Raw genomic sequence first — 23,630 nt, 5'->3', positions numbered from 1 at the left:
TATCTAGGTTGAATGTTATCCATTCATACAATGCTCGTAAACATAAAAAAACCATAAATTTTTAGCTATTATTTTTATGATATATAATTAAAGGGTATATATATATTACTTACTATAAGTAGTAAACAATATTATACTGTAATCTGATCTTGTTAATTTGTCATAATTTCTTCTATAAAATATTGTAAAATAAAAATTTGCCTGAGATTAAAAAAAAAACAAATTACTAATTTTTATACATTTATAAAGCTGAAATTATGTTTGTCCCTCTGAATATTTGTATGTTCTCGTATCACACGAGAACCAACCGACCGATTGCTTTCAAATTTACAGGATATATTTGTGTAATCCCCCAAAAAAATTTAAACCATATATTGAAGCCCTAGCTCCCCTGGAGTTAAAGTTTTCAATAAAAGATATTCATTAAAAAAAAAGATTATTTTTTTTACTTCATTGTTATATTTCAATCACTATAGCAATAGAGTGAAGCTTTCCTCGTAAAAATTGTGCGCTTTAGTTACCATAATAACTATTGTTTTGTCTTGTTTTTGTTATTTAGTTTCATTTTCAGGCTTTTATAAAGTCTGTGTACATTAATTGTTATTTAACACTATTATCCTCACAAGCATGAGGGTAAAAAACATTGTGTAGTCCAGGGTCGTGGCTAGACGATAATGGCGAGCGAAGCGAAATGTGGAGGGGTCCAGGATCCCGGAATGGACCGCGGCCGGAAAATCCCTGGGTCGGTGATCGCTTTGCTCAACCGACTGGCTAGTATATCAATAAATTAACTATTTTTTAACAATTAATAAAAAATAAATTTGATTTTAAATCAAATTGATATCAAATCATATGAAAAATTGACATCAAATCAAATATCAACTTTATATTTTAAATCACTTATATTTTATCAATGGATTCTGGAAAATTGGAATAACTGACTAAACTTCCATTCTTGATCACTCTACTAATTACGGGAGTTTTTGAAATTTGGTGCTATAGGAGAATTTTAAAAATCAGATGGGTGGTTAAAGTGACAAATGAATAGGTATTGCGGGAAATAGATGAAGAAAGAAGCATTTGGAAAAATATAGTTAAAAGAAGAAACAGACTTATAGGCCACATACTAAGGCATCCTGGAATAGTCGCTTTAATATTGGAAGGACAGGTTGAAGGAAAAAATTGTGTACGCAGGCCACGTTTGGAATATGTAAAACAAATTGTTAGGGATGTAGGATGTAGAGGGTATACTGAAATGAAACGACACTAGATAGGGAATCTTGGAGAGCTGCATCAAACCAGTCAAATGACTAAAGACAAAAAAAAAAAAAAACTTGAGGCAAGAAATTATTTTCAAATTATTAAATTATTAAATGAAATACATAATCAATACGTACATTTTTTGTGCGAATACATCACCAAAAAATCACTCAAGTGTCATTTTAATAATCAAAAATCGAGGTATCTGGTCTTAAAACTTCAAAACCAATATACATTATATATAATATACACCAACGGTAGATCAGTGGGAATCGTACAATTATATATACGTGCATCGCATTACATAGTCTTGACGTTTTCAGTAAATAACTATTTAAAAAAAATAATAAAACCAACATCAAGACCATGTAATGAAATGTACATATAGGGGTCGAATAAATAATATCCTTTTGCGTAGTCGGTTAAAATGATACTTGATTGGTTCTTTGGTTGTTTATTCCCACAAAAAATTTACGTATTAATGATTATATTTCATTTAATTTAATAATTTGAAAATAATTTCTTGTCTCAAAAACCCCAGTAATTAATAGAGTGATCAAGAATGTAAGTTTATACAGTTATTACAATATGCCAGAATCCATTGATAAAATATAAGTGATTTAAAATATCAATTTGATATTTGATTTTATATCAGTTTTTCATATGATTTAATATCAATTTGATTTAAAATTTTTCCGATGATAAAATATAATTTTATCATCAATAAAAAATAATTAATTTTTTCATTTTTTTATTTACTAGCCGGTTGATTGAGCAAAACAAGCACCGACACAGGGGTTTTCCGGCCGCGGCTCATTCCGGGATCCCTGTACTACTCCACATCTCCCTTTGCTCGCCATTATTGTCTAGCCAGGATCTTGAACTTACACAGTGTTTTTTACCCTCATGCTTGTGAGAATAATAGTGTTAAATAACAAAGTACGCAGGCTTTATAGAAGCCTGAAAAATAACTAAATTACAAAAGACAAAACAATAGTTACTATGGTAACTAAAGCACACAATTTTGACGAGAAAAACTTCACAGTTTTTCCGTTGCCATAGCGACAGAACTATAACAATGAAGTAAAAGAAATAATTTTTTTCTTTAATGAATATCTTTTAATGAAAACTTTAATTCCCATATATGGTTTAAAATCTTCTCTGGGATAACAGAAATATATCCTGTAAATTTGAAAGCAATCAGTCGGTCGGTTGGTTCTGGTATGACGCGAGAATGTACAAATAGTCAGACAGACAAACAAATTTTCAGCTTTATAAATATATAAAAATTAGTAATTTGTTTTTTTTTTTTAATTTCAGGTAAATTTTTATTTTACAATATTTTATAGAAGAAATTGGGACAAATTAACAAGATCAGATTACAGTATAATTTCAATTTAAAAATGAAGCTAAAGCTGGATCAACTATTTAAAACAGAACCCAGGATCATCAGAACCTTTTTAAACAAAAATTACCAGAATAATGGTGGTCAGGTGAATTCCCACTAACAAAACCGTAAAAAAAAATCGACCCGATTATCACCGGGATGAAGAAGAGAAGCATTTATAATTTTTTCTATATCTTAAGAATGCCTGAAATTCGAATTCTGAAGCAACTAGTTCTCAGGAATTTGAAAAAGAAAACTCGTGGAAAATACGTGAGAAAGGTTCAAAAGGATCTCAAAGAAACTTGACTAAGGATTGAGGACGCTTTCGACAAGATAAAAATAAACAACACTCTGAAAATACACAGATTCTCTACAGAAAAGACTCAAAGATGCACAGTGAAGATTACAGACGAAATGCGGAAACAAAGATCATCTTAAAAATTACTGGCAGAAACGGAAATTTACGGCAATGCGCTCTTCGAAAAACTAGAAATTTATTGACTAAGTGACTTTCACCAATGTGACACCAAAAGAACAAAAATTATATTCAGATATTTTGTAGGATATAATTACCGACCGAAATTTCTAAATGTTCTCTTTTATTAATATAATTGAAAAATTTTAATTTTCATTAGTGAAATGCAAGATAAATTATGTCTAATTTGATAAGAAAAGAATTCATACAGATGTTTTAAATATATAGATATATATTTATTACTTTTAATAATTGAAAAAAGAAACCAACATAAAATATAGACAAGATAATCATCGATTATTATTGATCATTTACACATACATGTATACGGTACAAACTAACAAACGCATATAACATAAATCATAGAAAATTAACGTTAATATTATATGTCATTGTTATTATACCGTATTTGTAAAATAAGATTTCTCTGTACGTCTTAAAACAGATTCAATTCTTTATTTCTTATAATATTGCTTAACCAACATACGGATAAAATTTATAAGTTATACATAAAATGATAAGTTGTATTTATTCTATTCTCCTGTCACTTTTTCATAATTTAACCATATACAGCATTCTATGTCTAACTTCTTTATAAATTGAACATGATAACTTATTTGTTGACTTTTTATAACAAAAATGGTCAATGAATATTAATTGTGCAATAGGTTGAATTTCCAATAATTTAAATTTTCGCTAGGTCAAATAATTGTTTTTAAAATGAACACATGTTACATATTAACATAAACAACAAAATTTACATTCTTACGTTATGTATAAGAGTTGCATTCAACATTTCCACTTGTTATACTCAGTAACAATCAGCTACGATAATAATTGGACAAAAATCTTGAGTATTCACCTAGACAAATGGTACACATGGAAAACCCATTTTTGAGCAAAAAAAGGAACCACCCGAATATTAAATTCCGGCAAATGTATTGGATTTTAAATAGAAACTCAAAATTATTTCTGAAAAAGTTGATAATTGGGCAAAATCGATTTAAACTTATGGCAGTAAGTTAAGAGAAACATGAAAAAACTCCAAGTTAAATATATTACAACGTTTTCTGAATTTTACACATCATCACAGATCATCTTGGTACATTAGAAAATATCATTATACAACAAGACCTCAACATATCTACAATTAATTGCAAGAAAAATCTTAAAGTTTAATTCAATGTATCATTCAATACTCAATGGACATCTAAATATTTTAACAATTAACCTATTGGACAACGAAACTTGACGTTTACGTAATGCTACAATTTTTTTAAAATTGAAAACTTTTAAAGGAGAAATTCACAAATAGAAGTTAATTGATGTTTCAGTGTTTCAAAGAAACAAAAGATTCGTTGTTTTAAGGAAACAGGTTCTAGATATATATTTATGTTATATATGTAAATATATATATATATATATATATATATATATATATATATATATATATATTTACAGAATAGTTAAGTTTACTGTTTTATAGTTGCATATTTTTTTTTTGGTCTTCAACCATTTGACTGATTTGGCTCTCCAAGAATCCCTATATAGTGCTAGTCGTTTCATTTCGGTATATCCCTTCCATCCTACATCCCTAACAATTTGTTTTACATATTCCAAACGTTGCCTGCCTACACAAGTTGTTCCTTCTACTTGTCCTTCCAATATTAAAACGACTATTCCAGGATGCCTTAATATGTAGCCTATAAGTCTGTCTCTTATTTTAACTATATTTTTCCAAATGCTTCTTTCTTAATCGATTTCCCGCAACACCTCTTCGTTTATCACTTTATCCACCAATCTGATTTTTAATATTCTCCTATAGCACCGCATTTCAAAAGGATCTATTCTTTTCTTCTCAGGTACTCCGAGCGTCCAAATTTCCATATAAAGCTACGCTCCAAATATATACTTTCAAAAATCTTTTCCTGACATTTACATTAATTTTTGTTGTAAACAAATTATATTTCTGAAGGCTCGTCTGTGCTATTCGGTATTTTATATGGCTCCTGCTTTGTCCATTTTTAGTAATTCTACTTCCCAAATAACAAAATTCTTCTACCTCCTTAATCTTTTCTCTTCCTATTTTTACATTCAGTGGTCCATCTTCGTTATTTCTACTAAATTTCATTACTTTCGTTTTTTTCTTGTTTATTTTGACGCGGTGCCGTTCACTAGTTACATATAAGGGATAGAAAATCCTTTAGGGATTGCAAAAGAAGCATTTGTTTTTTTCATTTCTAGATGCCATAAAGTAAATTAATTAATCCAAACAAGATTATTTAAATAATAAATTTTTAAGTAAAATGTTTTAATTTTCAACTAAACATAAATCTACGTTGTTGCCGATCTCCGTAGCAGAGTGGTAGCATCTTGGCCTTTCATCCGGAGGTCCCGGATTTGAATCTTGGTCAGGCATGGCATTTTTCATACGCTACAAAATTCCATTTCCATATCCCACATATAAGCTTCAAGCTTACATGGCATTATCAAGAAAAAAAAACTAAGTACGAAAATAAAATGTCATTATTTTAATACCGCCATACCACGTTTTTTTTTTAAACCTGACGGATTTTGTTCCTCAACCAGGTATTAAAATTTTGAATACTTTTAAAAAGGATATTTCTACATAAACAGGATTTTTAACTTTTTTTTATATCCAAGCTGTAGATTCTTTTTTTTTTAATATAATACGACTACTTTTCAGTGTTTTCTATGCTTTTTACGTTCTGAACCTGATCAATGTTCTTTGGATTCATAATTCTATAGCCTACACTAATTTATGTTTATTATATATATTTGATTGTACTGTGTAAGATATACAGAGTGATTCAAAGAAACGGGAAATTTTGAAAGTTGTGTTGGTAGCCGTGGGCGATTGGTACCACTTGATAAGTGGCACCAGCCTCTCTAACTTAACCTGCCATTTAGTTGTTATGGATCCTTGGAGTGGTGCGCAACGTGCATTTGCTATCAAAGCGTTTTACAAAAACAATGACAGTGTGAAGGGAGCGCGTAGAGAATTTTGCCGTCATTTTAATCTGGGACGGCACGACCGTGTTCCATCAGCACATGCAATTAAAACATGGATATCTAATTTTGAGGAAACTGGTTCGGCAATGAAATAGAAACCTCCAGGCCGTGAGCGAACTGTCCGTACACCACAGAATGTTCAGCTTTACAAGATGCTGTCACACGAAATCCACATCGGTCAATCCGTCGTCTCTCAGCATCTTTACAATTGCACAGTTCAAGTGTTCGAAGAATGTAAGTGAAGGACTTGCAATACCATCCATACAAGTTGCAGATCGTCCAGAAACTGAAACCGAACGATGCAGTTGTGCGAGCACAATTCTGTAATGTAATGTTTAAGAAGATAAATGATAACGAAGAGTTTGTTCACGAACTGTGGATGTCAGACGATGCGCATTTACACCTCAGTGGGTTTGTTAACAAGCAAAATTTCAGATACTGGGCACAAGAAAATCCTACGCAGCTATACCAGCGTCCGTTGCACAGCCAGAAAGTGACTGTGTGGTGTGCTATGTCATCTTACGGTGTTATAGGCCCTTATTTTTTTGAGGATGACAACGGTCTTGCGATTACAGTGACATCGGCTCGTTACGTAACCGTGCTTGAAACCTTTTTTGTGGAACAACAAAAGAGATTTCCACCGATTCTTAACACAGCCTGGTTTCAAGAAACGGAGCAACGTCACATACTGCATGAATATCGATGGCAGCTGTACGCCGATTGTTTGGACAACGTGTCATTTCACGAAATGGTGACATTAGATGGCCTCCCAGATCGCCTGATCTCTCAGCTTGCGATTACTTTTTTTGGGGTCACCTTAAAAGCAAAGTGTTCCACAGTAGACGTGCTACAACGGAAGAACTGAAGGCAAAGATCCGAGAAGCAATTGTGGAAATTCCAGTTGAGATGTTACGTCAAACCATGAACAATTTAACGAAGAGACTTCGTGAGTGTTTACGTCGAAGAGAAGGTCACCTGGAAGATGTCATCTTTAAAAAATAAACTAAAATCTACGTATCCTAAAATGGCAACATTTGTACAATTACATGAAATAAAATTCATTTTCTAAAAAAAATTTTTCATTAACGTTATTTAATTTTTAAAATTTCCCGTTTCTTTGAATCACTCTGTATATACAAATACACATATGCAAATATATCTATCTATACATATAACATTCTTTGACGAATTTCAATAGAAATCTCTCTCTGCATTTTCATTATTTGGTATTCAAATTTACTTATTGTACCGGTAAATTGGCACCGCTTGTAATTAGATAAATGAAACAAAAAAAAAAAAAAAAAAAAAGATTAAAAGGCATAATTTAATAGTTTTTCTTTTTTAAAAGGAGTTTCAAACTTTTTATATGTAAAAGATTTTTTTTTGTGATTAATTCTGTAAGGATAACTGTTAAAAAAATTTTAAAGAAAAAAATTACGATATAAATATTTTAAGGAACTTATACCAGTCAAAAAATTTTTTTTTAAATTTCATTTAGCTAGTTCGACCCTTTTTTTTCTAAAACTTGGTTAAAGTAGATTTAAAATAATAAATTCAAACGATAAAATTTTTCTTAAAAAACAAAAAACTCAAAAAATGATACTTAAATCTCTACCTACTAAAAAAGAGAAGTATTTGCAAATTTATAATAATTTAAATCTTGGAATTGTTCCAGACATTTGTGCAACCACCCTTACGATTAACATCAATTAAATAAGATTCTATTAATTTATGAGTTTAGACGTAAGTTTTTTAAAGTTATATTGTAATAAATAAGTAAAAAGATATATATGTATAAATTTTATATATATGCTACCATAATTTTAAGTAGACATGGTGGGCAATTTTTCAAAAATGATTTAAATGAACTTAATAGAACAAAGGAGTTTATGTAATATAGTGTATATCTAATTAGCATACAATATACCGTATGTGAGAGTACATAATATTTATTATTATGCTGTACTATACCCCAATAAGAAGTCAGTATTTCTTTTAACAGATTTTAACTGATAGAAAAGGTCGGTTTATATACAGGGTTATCATAAAAGAATGATGCGGTTTTGAACATGGTTTAAATTAAAACAGAATTACTTACAGTTAATGTTTTTTATTTTTCAAATTTGTCGTCTCAAACATTTTTTTACATAATTAAAAAAAAAAGTTAATTATGTGCGTTAATGTTATGTGCGCCCACATAATGAAATATGTGGGCGCACATATTTAAATATGTGCGGCCTTAATCGCTCGACAAATGTCCAAACGATACTCAACTTCTCTCCAAACATTAGTTAACATTTCTTCGTTAATGTTTGTCATTGCTTCATTAATCCTGTTTTTTTGTGTATAAACAACGCTTTTGATGTACCCCCACAAGAAAAAATCGCAAGGTGTCAGGTGTGGAGGCCAAAGTATGGGTCCTTGCCAGCCTATCCATCGATCTCCAAATTTTTCGTTCAAAACGTCCGTGACCGATGCATTGAAGTGCGGGGAGCACCATCTTCTTGGAAACGAAGTTGATGAATGTTTTCGAGTTCATCCAGCTGAGGAAAGCAATAATCGGTTAACATGTCAAAATGCACAACTCCATTAATTGATTTATCAGCAAAGAAGAAAGGCCCTATTACACGATTTTTCATCACACCACACCAAACATTAACTTTAAGCGAATCGCGTTGTTTCTCAATAATTGCGTGTGGGTTTTCAGAGCCCTATATTCGTGAATTGTGTCTGTTAATACATCCATTCACATGGAATGTAGCTTCGTCTGTAAAAATTATATCATCTAAAAATGATTCGTTTTCACTTATTCTGTCCAACATTTCAACAGTGTTACAATTGTAACGTTTTACACCATCATCGGGTTTCAATTCCTGCAGTATCTGGATTTTATAAGCGTGTAATTTCAGTTTTTTATGGAAAACTTTGTGAACTGTTGATTTTGGAATACCTAATTCGACGCTTCGACGATATTTATTTTCTCTAATAACGGTAAAACAACTTCGAAAAAACTTTTCATATTTTTATTATCCTCAGGCGATTTTCAAAAAAATGATAAATCGAAATTTGCTCGCACTGTTTTACGTAGAAATATTCATATAAAGGTTATACAGAGTGTTACGGGACGTATTAACCAAACTTTAGCATTTTAATTTGAACAAAGTTACATTTCATTTGTAAAAATCCGTTGTCAAGAAAACGAGTTATTGCAGATAATTAACCAGGCAGTACGTTTGCACACCATAATGCAAGGTAATAATGTTTATTAATTTACTATTATTATTCATTATTAATACTTTTTATTACATTTGGTAGAGGAAATAAAAACACAAAAAATTACCAGCTTGCATTACGGTGCACAAGCATACTGCCGGTTTAATTGTCTAGAATAATTCGATTGTTTGTTAACGGATTTTTACAAATAAAGTGTCATTTTTTTCAAAATAAAATGGTTAAAAAATTTTGTAACAAGTAAAATTTTGATCAAAAAAATAATTACAAAGATACTGAATATTAAAAGATTACGATGGCCGCCATTCTGAAACTGTTAAAGGTGACGTTTTCAAATTTTTTTAATTTGTAAAACTAGATATTAGTCTTACAATTGCCAAATTTAATTAAAATATTTTTTTTTTTCCGTTTCTGAACAATAATTTTTTTGGTTGATAATCAGTAAATGGCGTCCAGAAGGAAAACAAAGCAGAATACGACATATGTCGATATGAAAGTTTCTGCTCACTTTGGTGTCCTCAATCAGTTCCTGAAGTTCGACCAATGTCTCAGAATTATAAATATTCACCATCGTTATATCATTAAGCTTTTATTAAAATCGATATAAAAATTCACTCTAAAATAACTGTATTTATAAATAAACGTATATCCCAGAAACGTTTGAGGATCACTTCAAAATCCATATTTTTCTTTTTTAAAAACAGATAATTTAAAAAAAAAATTATGGTTCCAATTAAAGAAAATATTTTTTTTACAAATAAATAGATTTCTTGTTTAATGAAATGCATTTACATATTTCTAAAAAGATATAATAATACTAATTTTATAATTTCAAATAATGGTTATTATTTGATTAGGACCATGTGCATATATATTATTCAAATAAGAATTGAAAAACTGTCATTTTATACACAAATTTCTATACTGAATGTCGTATAATCTAACGCTTGTAGATTATGAAAAAATGAGATACTATGATTTTCCTAAAAATGACATAATCATTTCTATAATTTATTTAAGAAAAGTAAGATTGAAGTGGTTTCCCATTTATAAGAGTTTTTTTTTTATTTAAAATGTCAAGTTTACAGAGATACGTATGATATTCAACGCTGTAAATGATATCTTCATTATTTTTCCGATAATGATTAGCTATTTAATGAGTATAGTTACTCTTAAGAGGAAGTACTTACTTATGATTAGTATCGTAAATGGAATTTATATATGTTAGTGTAATATTTCTGGAAGAAATAGTAAATTCTGCACAATGATCTCCGTAACAGAGATCTTTATCCACGTAGTGCAGTGGTAAGGTCTCATCCTTTTATCCGGAAATCCCGTGTTCGAATCCCGGTCAGGCATGGCATTTTTTATACGCTATAAGATTACATTTACATATTCCTCACGTAAAAGATTTACAGCTTTATTGGTAAACAATGAACTAATTCATCAAGCAAATGTAGGAAGACTTTATTAACATAAAAATCAGGAAGAAGATTACCAAATTCGCTAAACTGTAACTTCTACTACGTAACTCCTACAAAACAGCATTTTATTTGATTAAAGATAAAAATCTGATATGAATACCACATGACTTCGTTGTTCGCTTGTTAAATTACGTATATACATTTTTTTTCTGCACTTCATTTAAACAAATATGATGTCCGTATCAGCATTTTGTATTAGTTTATATATTAATTTTGTTTCACGTCACTAAAGTAGTTAGTGGTGTGTGAACGTGTCGGATCCATAACCATTCACACATCGGTTCGAATCCGACTAATGTTAACCGGATTTTTTTAACCTTTTTTTTAATTTAAATATATTGATTTATTAATAATTATTAACGTCTGTAAAAATGTTTTAATTAAAATGAAAAGTACATAAAATTTTATTTCACTAATAATTTCTGTTTTTATTTTCATTTTTTTATTATTTTTAATTATTATATATTGTATTTTTTTTTTGCAATCAGGATTTAATAATTATTAATAAATCCATATATTTAAATTTAAAAAAAAAGTAAAAAAATATATGTATATGAAGTCGGATTCGAACTGATGTCTCCCTTGTAAGATCCAAATATTTCATTAATTAAAATTTCATTTAGCTATAACTTTTGAACTAATGAAAATAAGTGCCATTTATGATATGACGTTGAAAGGATCTCAATGAGGGCTTATTACTGCAGTTAAGAAAAATATACGTACGTCACGTACATTAATATACGTACTGTACGTACATAAGTACGTACAGACGTCACGGCGAAACTAGTCAAAATGGGTTCACGGATGGTCAAAATGGATATTTCCGTTGAAATCTGAAAACCGAAATTTTTCGCGATTACAATACTTCCTTTATTTCGTACAAGGACGTAAAAAACCAACTGCTAAATGTAGGATACACTTATAAAATCAAGAACACAAAAATGGTTTTATCATTTATATTTTACCTTATCATTTAAAATGACAGCTTTAAATTTATTGGATAAACCTAAAAAAAAAAAAAAAAATAAATTATTTTACAGTACTATAATTTATATTATGAAATATAGTTACGGAAAAGAATCATTTTAATATTATAAAAACATGATTTAACGCTTATTCTATCAATAATATAATCCAATATTTAAATAGAAACATTTTATTTTAATAATAAAATACTGGCCATATATTTTCAGTAACTACCAGGAACATATAGAATTATTTATAACCTGTAATTTATGATTTTCTTTATAAATATAGACTGATATAAATTCCGCTAATCAGTCAACAAGTTTATTATATTTTCAACAATAGTTGCGGCAATAAATAACCGAATAAATTATATGAAAAAAACTAAAATTGAATAAAAAGTGCATTGAGTTTTAATAGCATAAATATTACTATGGAAATAAAATCCGGATTATGATAATAAACCCCGTTGGATTATAAATTATATATTAAAATGGACGTGAAAGAATATATATATATTTTTTTTTATATAAAGAATATACCAGTTTTTATAAAGATTTATTGTGCATATCATAAAAATGTAAGTTGAATTAAATTTTGTGTTATTATTATAAAATATATAGAATAACACGTCGTGAGTGATTCGTAATCAACGCCCAGCAAATACTACTCGACATAAAACTATAAAAATATTTAGACACATTCTACTTACATTTTAAGCGCACACTAAGAAAGGAATGTTTGAAATTACGATTTTAAAGGGTAAAAACGAAGTAAAAATTAAATTTACTAATTTATAAAAATCTCGGTAACAAATTAATATATAAACTAGATGTTTTGTGTGGATAATCTTCATGTGAATATCTAAAATCCAATTTAAAAATTTTTTAAATTCCAGTTTAAAGGATTAAAGTTGATTTTTGAATTACTTCGTTACAGATGAAGATATCAACCTGACTTTAGAAACGGGTGAAGAAAGGTAAAAAGATTTTGAACAATGACTGAAAATTTTCCACTATGCTAAACAAGATATTCACTAGATTTGGGATTGGAAATAGCCTTCAAATAAATATCTAAAGACCATTTTCAATTTTTTTCTTTAATTTCGATTGTTTTTTTTAAGGAGAGCAGCGGTGTACAGCGCGTCAGATGAACCAACATTGCAATTGTAACTATAACTATATGTACAACACAAATGGCTAAACCCCCCCCCACCATTATTTGACTAAAAAACAAAAATAAGCGAAATAAAAAATAAGTAAAAAAATGTATGTATAAGAATAACCACGTAGTTATGCAAAACCAGATTAAGAGTATATAAATAAGAGTATATAACTCTATACTTCTGTACGGAGTTTCAGTGTCGGGGAATGCCATGGAATTCGGAAACCATCGCCGCAGAATGGAAGGGGTGCAACGGAGGATAGCGCTGCGTATCATTTCTGCTTACGCGTCGGTTTCTACCGAAGCAGCCTTAGTGTTAGCAGGCATTCCCCCTCTCACCCTGATTGCTCGCATGAGGAAGAGTGTGGAGGAAGAAGAAGACTGGATAGTGGCGCGTAGACGGCTTTTCCAGGAGTGGCAAGAACGGTGGGACCAATCGACGACTGGAAGATGGACCCACCAATTAATAAGAGAGGTCGAACCATGGGTCAACCGCAAGTTCGGGGACTTGAACTACTGGTTGACCCAACTACTGACGGGCGTGTTCCGAACTTACTTCCATGGTAGGAGAAAAGCAGATGACGAACTATGTCGATACTGCGGAGAGACCGATACCCCAGAGCACGTCATGTTCGAATGTAGGCACTGGGAAGGTGAACGGCGCAGATGCATCAACGTCACCGGACCTGTAACAACTGACACGATAATACAGGTGATGTTAAGCAGCAGAGATAAATTTATCCTGTGGTGAGATACGCAACACATGTATTCACAATCAAAAGCAGAGAAGACGAAATGACAAGAGACGAGGGATAACCTCCACAAAACAGCGTCAATGTGTAACATACACTACTGGTGGATAGGAAGACCACAAGACGTAAACTAAACAGAGAGCGAAGGGGTGAAGGACAGCCCTCTGCAGAGCTATCCCTCGTCTGCACCTGAATGGATGGGTGCTGGTGATGAGGCACGGGGACTCTTGACCCCCTGAGCTCAAAAGACACCCCCGAGGTTGTGCTATGCTTGACTGTTGATCCGGCCTCGGGTGGGAGATACGGTGAAATAGGAGTTTTGGCGGTAGGGTACGGGCACACATAGGTTCTGATAACAACTTCTAGCCGAACCTGTACGAGTCTGACACCCCCCACTTTTTGGGGGTTACGTAAATGGTATTTCTCCGCAACACTGTAAAAAAAAAGAAAAAAAGAGTATATAAATAAGACAAACGCTTAGGGGGCCCGCAATTCGGAGGAGCCCGGCGTCAATACAGGAAAAAATAAATTAATTAAAAATATAAATATATGTGTATATTTTATTTTAATGTTATTGAATATTAAAATATGATTTATTAATAATACAAATAAATATCATCATGATTTTTATAATGAAAGTAATAATAAAATCGGATTAGTGCAATTGGTGGATCCAAAGGGAGGCCATGGTCCCCTCCTTGGAGGTTAAGATGATGCATTTCTAAAAATATAAAAATTTATAAAATAAAAATCGAGTTTTTTCATTTTAAAATTAAATAACCATGTGAGAAGGAGGCGGTCTTTTTTCTTTTCCTCTTTTTTCACGCCTTAAAAGGGAAAACCCGCCTACCAATCAATTTTTGTTTGAAGTTGTCCGTATCTTATAAAAACCCCAAATTTGTACCGTCCGGTAGGGGCTTAATCAGATATTGTGGTTATGCATTAAAATCATAGAATTTTCAAAATATTTATTTAAATTATATCAATTCTTCAATTAAAGTTTAAAGAGTATTATAAACCTTTTTGAAACCTAGTATATTATTAGTTAGGTAATTTTCTACGGGTTGTGAATGAATTTTAAATCTTATTTTAACTATACACTCGTATTTATTTATATTTTAGAGTAAATTTCATTACTGTTTTCTAGTTTTGTAAAGAAAATTCTTCTAGTAATCCCAGGATAAAATTTTTCTAATTAGTTTTTGATTAAAAAAATAAGTAAATAAATAAAATAATCATTTCTTTGAAAAATCATCAATTAAGATGATTTTGCAAATGATTTCTTTTTAAATACACGAGTGGAAGATAAAGTTTTTATCATTTATATGTTTTTAAAAAATAAATTATTTTAACGCAACGATGTAGAAGATAATTTTATTTTGTTATTAAAAATATTATTACGTGAAAATAGAAGAAAAATATTAGGAATAGTTCAATGTAGGTTAATCAGAATGTTAACAGATTAATATGCTACATTTTCCCGAATTTCTAGAGAATCTTAATTTCAAGTTTGGTGCAACGTGAACGTCGTTTGTCTGCATTTTTTTTCTTAGGTTTCCCTTTTTAGTTTCTTGTGAAAGTTTTTCTTTTTAAATTGACAGCGTTATTTTTTAGTTTCACCCATAGTTTACAATAAATAAAAACGGTACTAAAAAGTAAACATAATAGTTCCAAAAAAAAACTTTTTAACTACAAAATATTAACATTTAATCTTAGCCAAATTAATCATCGTTAATTGGTGATAACTGTTTTCGATTTGACACAAACTTCAAAAGTTGAAAAAAAAAATTGAAAAATTTTAATTTTTGTATGTTACGGTGTGTATATGTGCTTTAAATCAATTAACAATTTCTTCTTCTTTTCGTTTTAATTAAAATTTTGTATTTAATTCTCCAGTTGAAATTTTATTACAACCTCCACGTAAAGAAAAAATGGCTACAGAGTACAATTAAGTTTTACACTTCATGAACTCTATTTTTCTAGTTATCCAATTTGTTTATATTTTAATATAACCTCTTTGTTAAGACTTTGTTTTTGCTTGATGATATCGCCAAATAAATTTGAAGCTTATGCGTGGAATTGCGTGGAATATGCCTGACCGGGATTCGAATCTAAAACCTGCGGACGAAAGGCCGTCACGGAGGTTGGCGATTTATATTAATAATTCATTTTTTACTTCCTTGTACTTAATTTTGTAATCGAAAAAAATTCGGGTTTTCAGATTTCAACGGAAATATCCACGTTGATCATCCATTGACTAGTTTCGGCGTGACTTCTGTACGTACGTATCTCACATAACTCAAAAACTATTAGCCGTAGAATGTTGAAATTTTGGATTTAGGACTGTTGTAACGTCTAGTTGTGCACCTCCCCTTTTGATTGCAATCGACTAAACCAAAAGTGTCCAAAAAAATCCAAAATCCAATTTTTGTTTTGGATTTTGGGTTTTCTTTACTTTTTCTTAACTACAGTAACAAGCCCTCTTTGAGAGATTTTAAACGATATATCATCAGTGGTACTAATTTTCATTTGATTCAGAATTATAGCCAAATAAAATTAAATTAATGAAATATTTGGATCTGACAAGGGGAAGACCTCATTTCATTTTTTTTTCATTATAAGCTTTTATTTAACTCGCTTTAGGAATAATCAAATCTTGCAACTGCTATATCTTTTGATCTATCGTCTGAAAATCAATGGAATTTGGTACATGTATGTAATATCGATGACAATAAGCACTACGGTGTCAGAATTTCATATGAACAACCCCCACGACCCAACGCGCTACCCCTACGTTAAATTCATGCATTTAGTTGAACATTTTCATTTCTCATGAACTATCGTATGAAAATGATTGAAATTTGGTACACATATGTAACTTCAACCTGTAAAGATAAATATTTTAACTTTTTAGTCTTAATAAACAAACAAACTTGAACAAACAATAATATTCAGATATAAATATTATTAAGAATATTTTTTTTTTGGATGAAAAAGTTTATTGTTCATTAAGACTAAAAAGTAAAAAATTTAAAAAAACAAAAAAAATTACAAAAATATATTTGATTACATTTAAGAAATATTTTTTAAAAAAGCTTTTATTTAAATAATATTAATAACATTAATAAAAAAAGGAAACAATTTAGAAAACCCTCTAAAAAGTAAAAAAATAAGAATATAATCAAACTGAAAATTTTAAACACAAAATATAATATATTAACAAATATAAAAAAGCACTGAAAGATAAAGAATAAATTATACAAATATCTATTAAATAACCAATAAATAAAAAGTAAATAAATGTAATAATTATTAAATTTTAAAATTAAAAGTAATGAAAATATTTAGTTAAATAAAAGGGTGGCGCAGTTTTTATAACAATCTTTTCGAATAAGTATTTATAGACATTTCCTGTATTTTAAAATATACTTTTGTTTAATGAGGTTGTTTAGTATATGTATATACTTTATTTATCTGTAATAAAATAACTCAAATTTTAATTCTTTGATGGTTCAAATTTGCACCGAGATGACCTTTAAGGGTTAATAAGATTAAAAATAAAAATTAAATTTAGAAATCTTGCACAAAGTTATTACATTTTGACGGTAAGCTGAAAAATTATTTATTACCATTATTATGATTGTAATCATAATTATGAATTCATTAAATAAAAATTCTTAATTAATTAAAATGAAACTTTTAGCGGAAAGAGTGTATTCAATGTGGCTTAGATTACAAGCAGAATTCGAAGATGAACTTCAATTTTGTGAGAACACGTACAAAGAAAGCGAGCAGGTGCATTTTTCCAAATTGTTACTTGTAGCTAGTCAGTCTCAACTGGAGAGGTTCCAGCAGACCTTTCCGCCTCCTCGCGTAGTTATTGAAAATGGAAATGAAGATTAATTGTTGTAAAAATAAATGTTGTGTTGTTTTAAAGAAATTACAAACTGCGCCACGCTTTTATTTAACTAAATATTTTCATTACTTATAATTTTAAAATTTAATAATTATTACATTTATTTACTTTTTATTTATTGGTTATTTATTAGATATTTATATAATTTATTTTTTAATTTTTAGAGGTTTTTTCTAATTTGTTTTCTTTTTTATTAATGTTAATATTAATATTATTTAAATATAAGCTTTTTTAAAAAACAATTTTTTATATGAAATCAAATATATTTTTGTAATTTTTTTTTTTTTTTTAATTTTAATCTATTGGTTTATTAATAATTAATTTCCGATTGTAAAAAAATCTTTACAATAAATAATAATTCAATAATAACAATAATAATATAGGAAAAAAAAGATGTTATTACTGTAATAAAATATTTTGTACTTTTAAAATTGTGTATATGTAATTTAATAGTCGTACAAGGAATTAATGTGCTATCCACATTAGATTTTTCTTCATTACTATATAAAACATAAATATTCCGCAGTAACTCAGATGTTTGTTGACAGATTTTCAAAACTAAGGTAGCATTTTATTTGCAATGAAAGACAACATTTTAGCTACATGTTCAGATAAAATAAACAACTCCTAGATACACAAAAGATACTGATCTGACCATCCTTTTGAAATTTTTGAATCACTTTACACTGTAATTGTTTATTTATTTCAGAGAGTTGATTTATATGTAGCAGGTTTATTGTATTAGTTGGTATAGTATTAGTAGATAAGTAGTTATTATTTAGTACATACAATTTAATATTAATATCTAGTTAAATATTTAGTAATTTTATCACATTAATATTAGTAGGTATACAGTAGATTTTATATATAGTGTCTACAATGTAACTTCTCGTGTACTTACAAAAATCAATCTATATTGAATTAAACAGCATCGACTAATCGTTACTGAACATCTAAAATTCAATTTTCTACATCAACCACAAACCTCTAACCACAAAATATTGAAAGATTTCACTTTACTGAATACGTTAAAACATTATATAGTAATAAATAATAGTTGCAAGTTTTAGAGCTGGTGTGAATTTTATTTTATTTTAATGCTAATATAATTATAAATCTATGTAAGCGTTTATCAAAATCAGAAAAAAATGAATTATTTATTATTAGGCCAGTTAATTTACATCGTATTAAAAAATCATGTTTCTGATTACCATATATAATGCAAAATCGTGCTAAGTATTACCAGAATAAATTCGGAAAAAATATTCTTTGAGATAGATACAACGGATTCATATTGTTTGTATAAAAAAAATATTCCATTTATTGCATTGAAATGGCACATAGATTGCCTATACAATAATTAGAAGGAGCAAAGTACTAGTTACAGGAAGATGCTTATTTTTATTTTATTCTTTTTTTTAAGTTACCTAAATGAAGAATCATGCAAACATTTAGAAAGAATCAGTGCAAATATATTTCGTCACCCGTACAGACGAAAAAAATAAACCTAATCAGCAATGTTTAATCGTTATTAATAGTAAGGCTATTCTTTTAATATTTTGAAATTAAAGTTTTTTAATAAGTAAATTATATGCTTAAAAAAAAATAACTAAAATATATATACACACAATGAACTTACATTAATTTTATAAATAGATTCTTTATTGTTCAACACAACTGAAATGCAAATTCATTCAGTTTTTGATAATCTGGAGATATTTAGACTGTATTATCTCCAAATAAAACTTTTGAAGACTTATTCAATCTTTAAAAGATCACAATGTTGTTTTCATAAGCGTTTGTGTAGGAATCAGCTCAATTCAAAAATCAATAATTTTAGCAAATGAATTTTCACAAAATTAATAAGCGATGAATGTTTCAAAAATTTAAATTAGTTTTACACGACATAAAAGACTGAATAAATTTTTATTTTCTCTTGCCGACAGTTCTGATTAATTACCAAAAATTACAGTTTTTATGGATTTAATTTTTTTTATTATTAACTTTTCAAATATTTTTATGTGATATGTTCTGTATTATATTGTTTTTTCAGAGGGGTTTAACCTGCAATTAATTAATTAAATCATTGACATATATACATACATACACTCAAATATAATTATATATATATATATATATATATATATATATATATATATATATATATATATATATATATATACTTGTATCAATTAAATTACTATGATATAAGAAGCAAAATGTACCATTTAGTAACGTTAATGTAAAAGTTGAATACGCATGTGAAGGTGAAGAATCCTTATATAAATTATTGCTTTTAATAAAGCTGATAAGAAAATTTGTAACTAAAAACTAACGAATTGATTGAAGACAAAGAAGATTAAATCCAAACAATATTATAACAACGAGAATTTGAAATCTCCAAAGTAAATAAAATGACACTGTCATTTAAAAACCTGAAAATTTTGTGGCTATCCATTTAGGATAATTTAACTCTAAATTATATACATATTTATGTATTACGTACATTTACATAATAATTACGACTAGATGTCCGAACTTACCCAAAATGGAACTGAGAATAAATAACTAAAACCAATATGCAAAATTAGAACAGGCAACTTAGGCTCAGAAAAAGCTAACGAAGTGAAGAAATCCCCAAAAGAATTATCAAGCCAAGACGAGACAAAAGATAACGAAAAGGAATACGTTGAAAGAGTAGAAAATTAACTAAAAAAGATCATTCCATAAAACAAACCACTCTTAATTCTTTAATAGACTTTCTTCAGATATTGCCTCTGTTTTTCTGGAATGAAAAAAGTATACAGATAAAATCCACTCATGCAGGAATATCAACATACTTGGAATCATACAGATTTGTGGATCACATAATAGAAAAAGTATTTTTGCGTTAATGTCCAATAAATATAATGAAGAATATTCATTTTTTAAGAAAACAAGAGAAAATCACAAGAAGAAGTTTAGGAATCTTTGGTGATACCATCTTCAATGCAATCGTATGCAAATGCAACCGATTAAAATATTTACCACTTATCACTGGATGGTATACTTTAAATAAAATGAAAATTTGGTAATAAACAAATCCGTATGAAAGTAAAATAACATATATCTTGTTATCTAACTTGTATTTGATAAAATACAACAATAAAAATATTGAACAAAAATACTTTTTATTATTGAGTACAATCACCATTCATAATTCAATAATACGTACAGGAGAAATAAAATACTAGTAGTTTGGCCTTTTTTCATATTGTTACATTTATTTAATAAAGAGCTTCATTTTTCATAACGATGTCAGTTTTTCATTACATGCTGAAAGTGTAGACTATTAAAGCAAACAAATAAATAAATATATATGTACTCGTACATGTAAAATATGCTATACGATGATTTACATAACAAATAAATAATTTAGAATGACAAAAATCTGGCACATTAAATTTTTCTAGTGTAATTTTGCCGTCAAGTTTTTTTTTATTACGTTTCTCAGCATTATGGCAACAACGTGTAGTACCGGCCAAACTATCATATTTCTACTATATATATATAGTAGATATTTATATTAGCTTTAAAAATATAGGCTATTAAAATAAATATATAAGTAAATATAATAATAATAATAAATAACAAATTCTCGGTTGGATGTTAGAATAACAAGAACAAAAAATATTCAGGCATAAGTAAGTCACTACGCAAATAATAATAATAATAATAATAAATATAAATACGCAGATAAAATATTTAGTTCACAAATATTTCATATCATAATTCTTCAGATAAATAGAACCATTTTAGAATCTTTTGATATCATTACTTAAAATAAAACAATAACACTACGTTTGGTCTTCAATGCAAGGCTTTGTCAAGTGCAGTGCAAAAAACAACCTAATCATTCATATTACGTATAATAATATCGGACGACGAGTTCATATACAGTGACACATTAACAAATAAATACACCTAAGTCCTCTTTGTTGTACATATGACTGCATATTGTAAAATGGTTGTTTTTACCTCAAGAATTATAAAAAGGAATATTTGTGATCTACATATTTTACCTGCATATTTATATTCTATTATTTGCGTAGTGATTTATTTGGATCTGAATATTTTGTGTTCTTGGTCTATATATAAAATATGGTGCTAGATGATTTATATAACAAAAGAAAGGGATTTAAGAATGACAACAATGTACGTTAGTCGTTTCCGGCCAACCTATCTTATTTCTACTATAGATATCATAGACGCTTATTAGATGTAGTAGTATTTATAAATAAAAATGCAAAATAAATCATTTGAAATTATAATATTAATGTTACAAAAAAAAACTCAGTACAGAAAAATATTGTAAATCTGCAATAGAACAGCACAAATCTTAACTACTTGTTAAGGTATAAATTTAATTGATAATAGGATTACTCACAGTTAGTATCACATAGTTAAAAGTTTTACATAGTTATCAGATTTGCATTATTAACATTTCTCGTTTCATACATACTACCAACCTTACCTCCCTAACACATGATTACTCATAATGTTAATTGAAATCTTAACTGATGAAATCCAGATCATACGATTGATAATTTAATACACGAGCTATATTTCTTTTACTTTAAATATATTATTATCTTCGTTCCAAGCGATAATACAACCGTTACCTATTTTAATTTATACTTCTAGTATGCATTTCAATGTATATAGAAGAAAATCTAATTCATGACGAATAATGTAAGCTTCTTAACTTAAATTATAGATTTATATATATTGTTCTTTCTTTGGTAATTAATTCTGTTCATTTTTTAAACTTTAAAATTATTGTTTTCAAAGCAATTATTAATTACAAATATCATTACATACTATCATTTTTCCTTATAATTACACTAGTTATAAATCATATTTTAAAGTAAATAGGACAAACAGATATGATTTAATAAGTTCAAGATTTTTTTTTTTGTATAATTTCTAAACCACAAGCGTATATACGACTGTCATTTCTGAAATAAATAATAACAGAAGATCAGTAAAAAAATAAAAATAAAATGTTTAATTCTACCTTTGCGACATATATATAATGTATGGAAGGAACGCAGGACGAAATAAAACTTTCAAAAATATCTTATAAAAGATAAGTATTAACAAATATTACTAAAGGTTTGTTATTTTCTTGTTAAATTATTTAATTTTGGATCAAATGACAATATAATTTCAGTAGAAACCCGTTCTAACGCGGTTCAAAACAACACGGATACAGTTATAACGAGAATAGAAGGAAGTCTCCCCTCATAAAAAAATCTGATGTGGACATCACATGACTTCCTTTACGCCTATTAAATTACATATACAGATTTTTTCCTGTTTTTCATTTAAAATTATTTCATTTCAAAGTGAGATAACCATCCTTCAGTTCTTTAATAAAGTGGACAGTTATATAATTGCATTATGGTGGACACCACATTACATCATATTTTTTTGTATTGTCTGTATCAGTATTTTATATTAGTTTACATACTAATTTTGTTTCACATCGCTCAAATAGTTATATGGTGTAAGTGAGAACGTGTTGGAGCCGTAATCATGGAGACATGGGTTCGAATCAGATTTCATATACACATAACATTTTTTTAATTTAAATATATTGATATATTAATATATGTAAAAATGTTAAATTAAAATGAAAAGTACATATAATTTTATTTTACTAATAACTTTTGATTTTTTAAAATTATTATTTGTCTTTTTTTTCTTACAATCAGAAGTTAATAATTATTAATAAATCAATGTATTTAAATTAAAAAAAAAAAAATATATATATGTATGTATATGAAGTCGGATTCAAACTGATGTGCCTTCCCCTTGTAAGATCCAAATATTTCATTAATTAAAATTTCAGAGTTTGCTTCGGTCGCCATTCCCATCTATCCAGACAGCTCCACTCCCTAGATCCCCCTCACTGTACGTT

The sequence above is a fragment of the Lycorma delicatula genome, chromosome 10 (assembly GCF_047948215.1).
Source record: "Lycorma delicatula isolate Av1 chromosome 10, ASM4794821v1, whole genome shotgun sequence".
Lineage (NCBI taxonomy): Eukaryota > Metazoa > Arthropoda > Insecta > Hemiptera > Fulgoridae > Lycorma > Lycorma delicatula.
Note: the sequence above shows the minus strand (reverse complement) of the source record.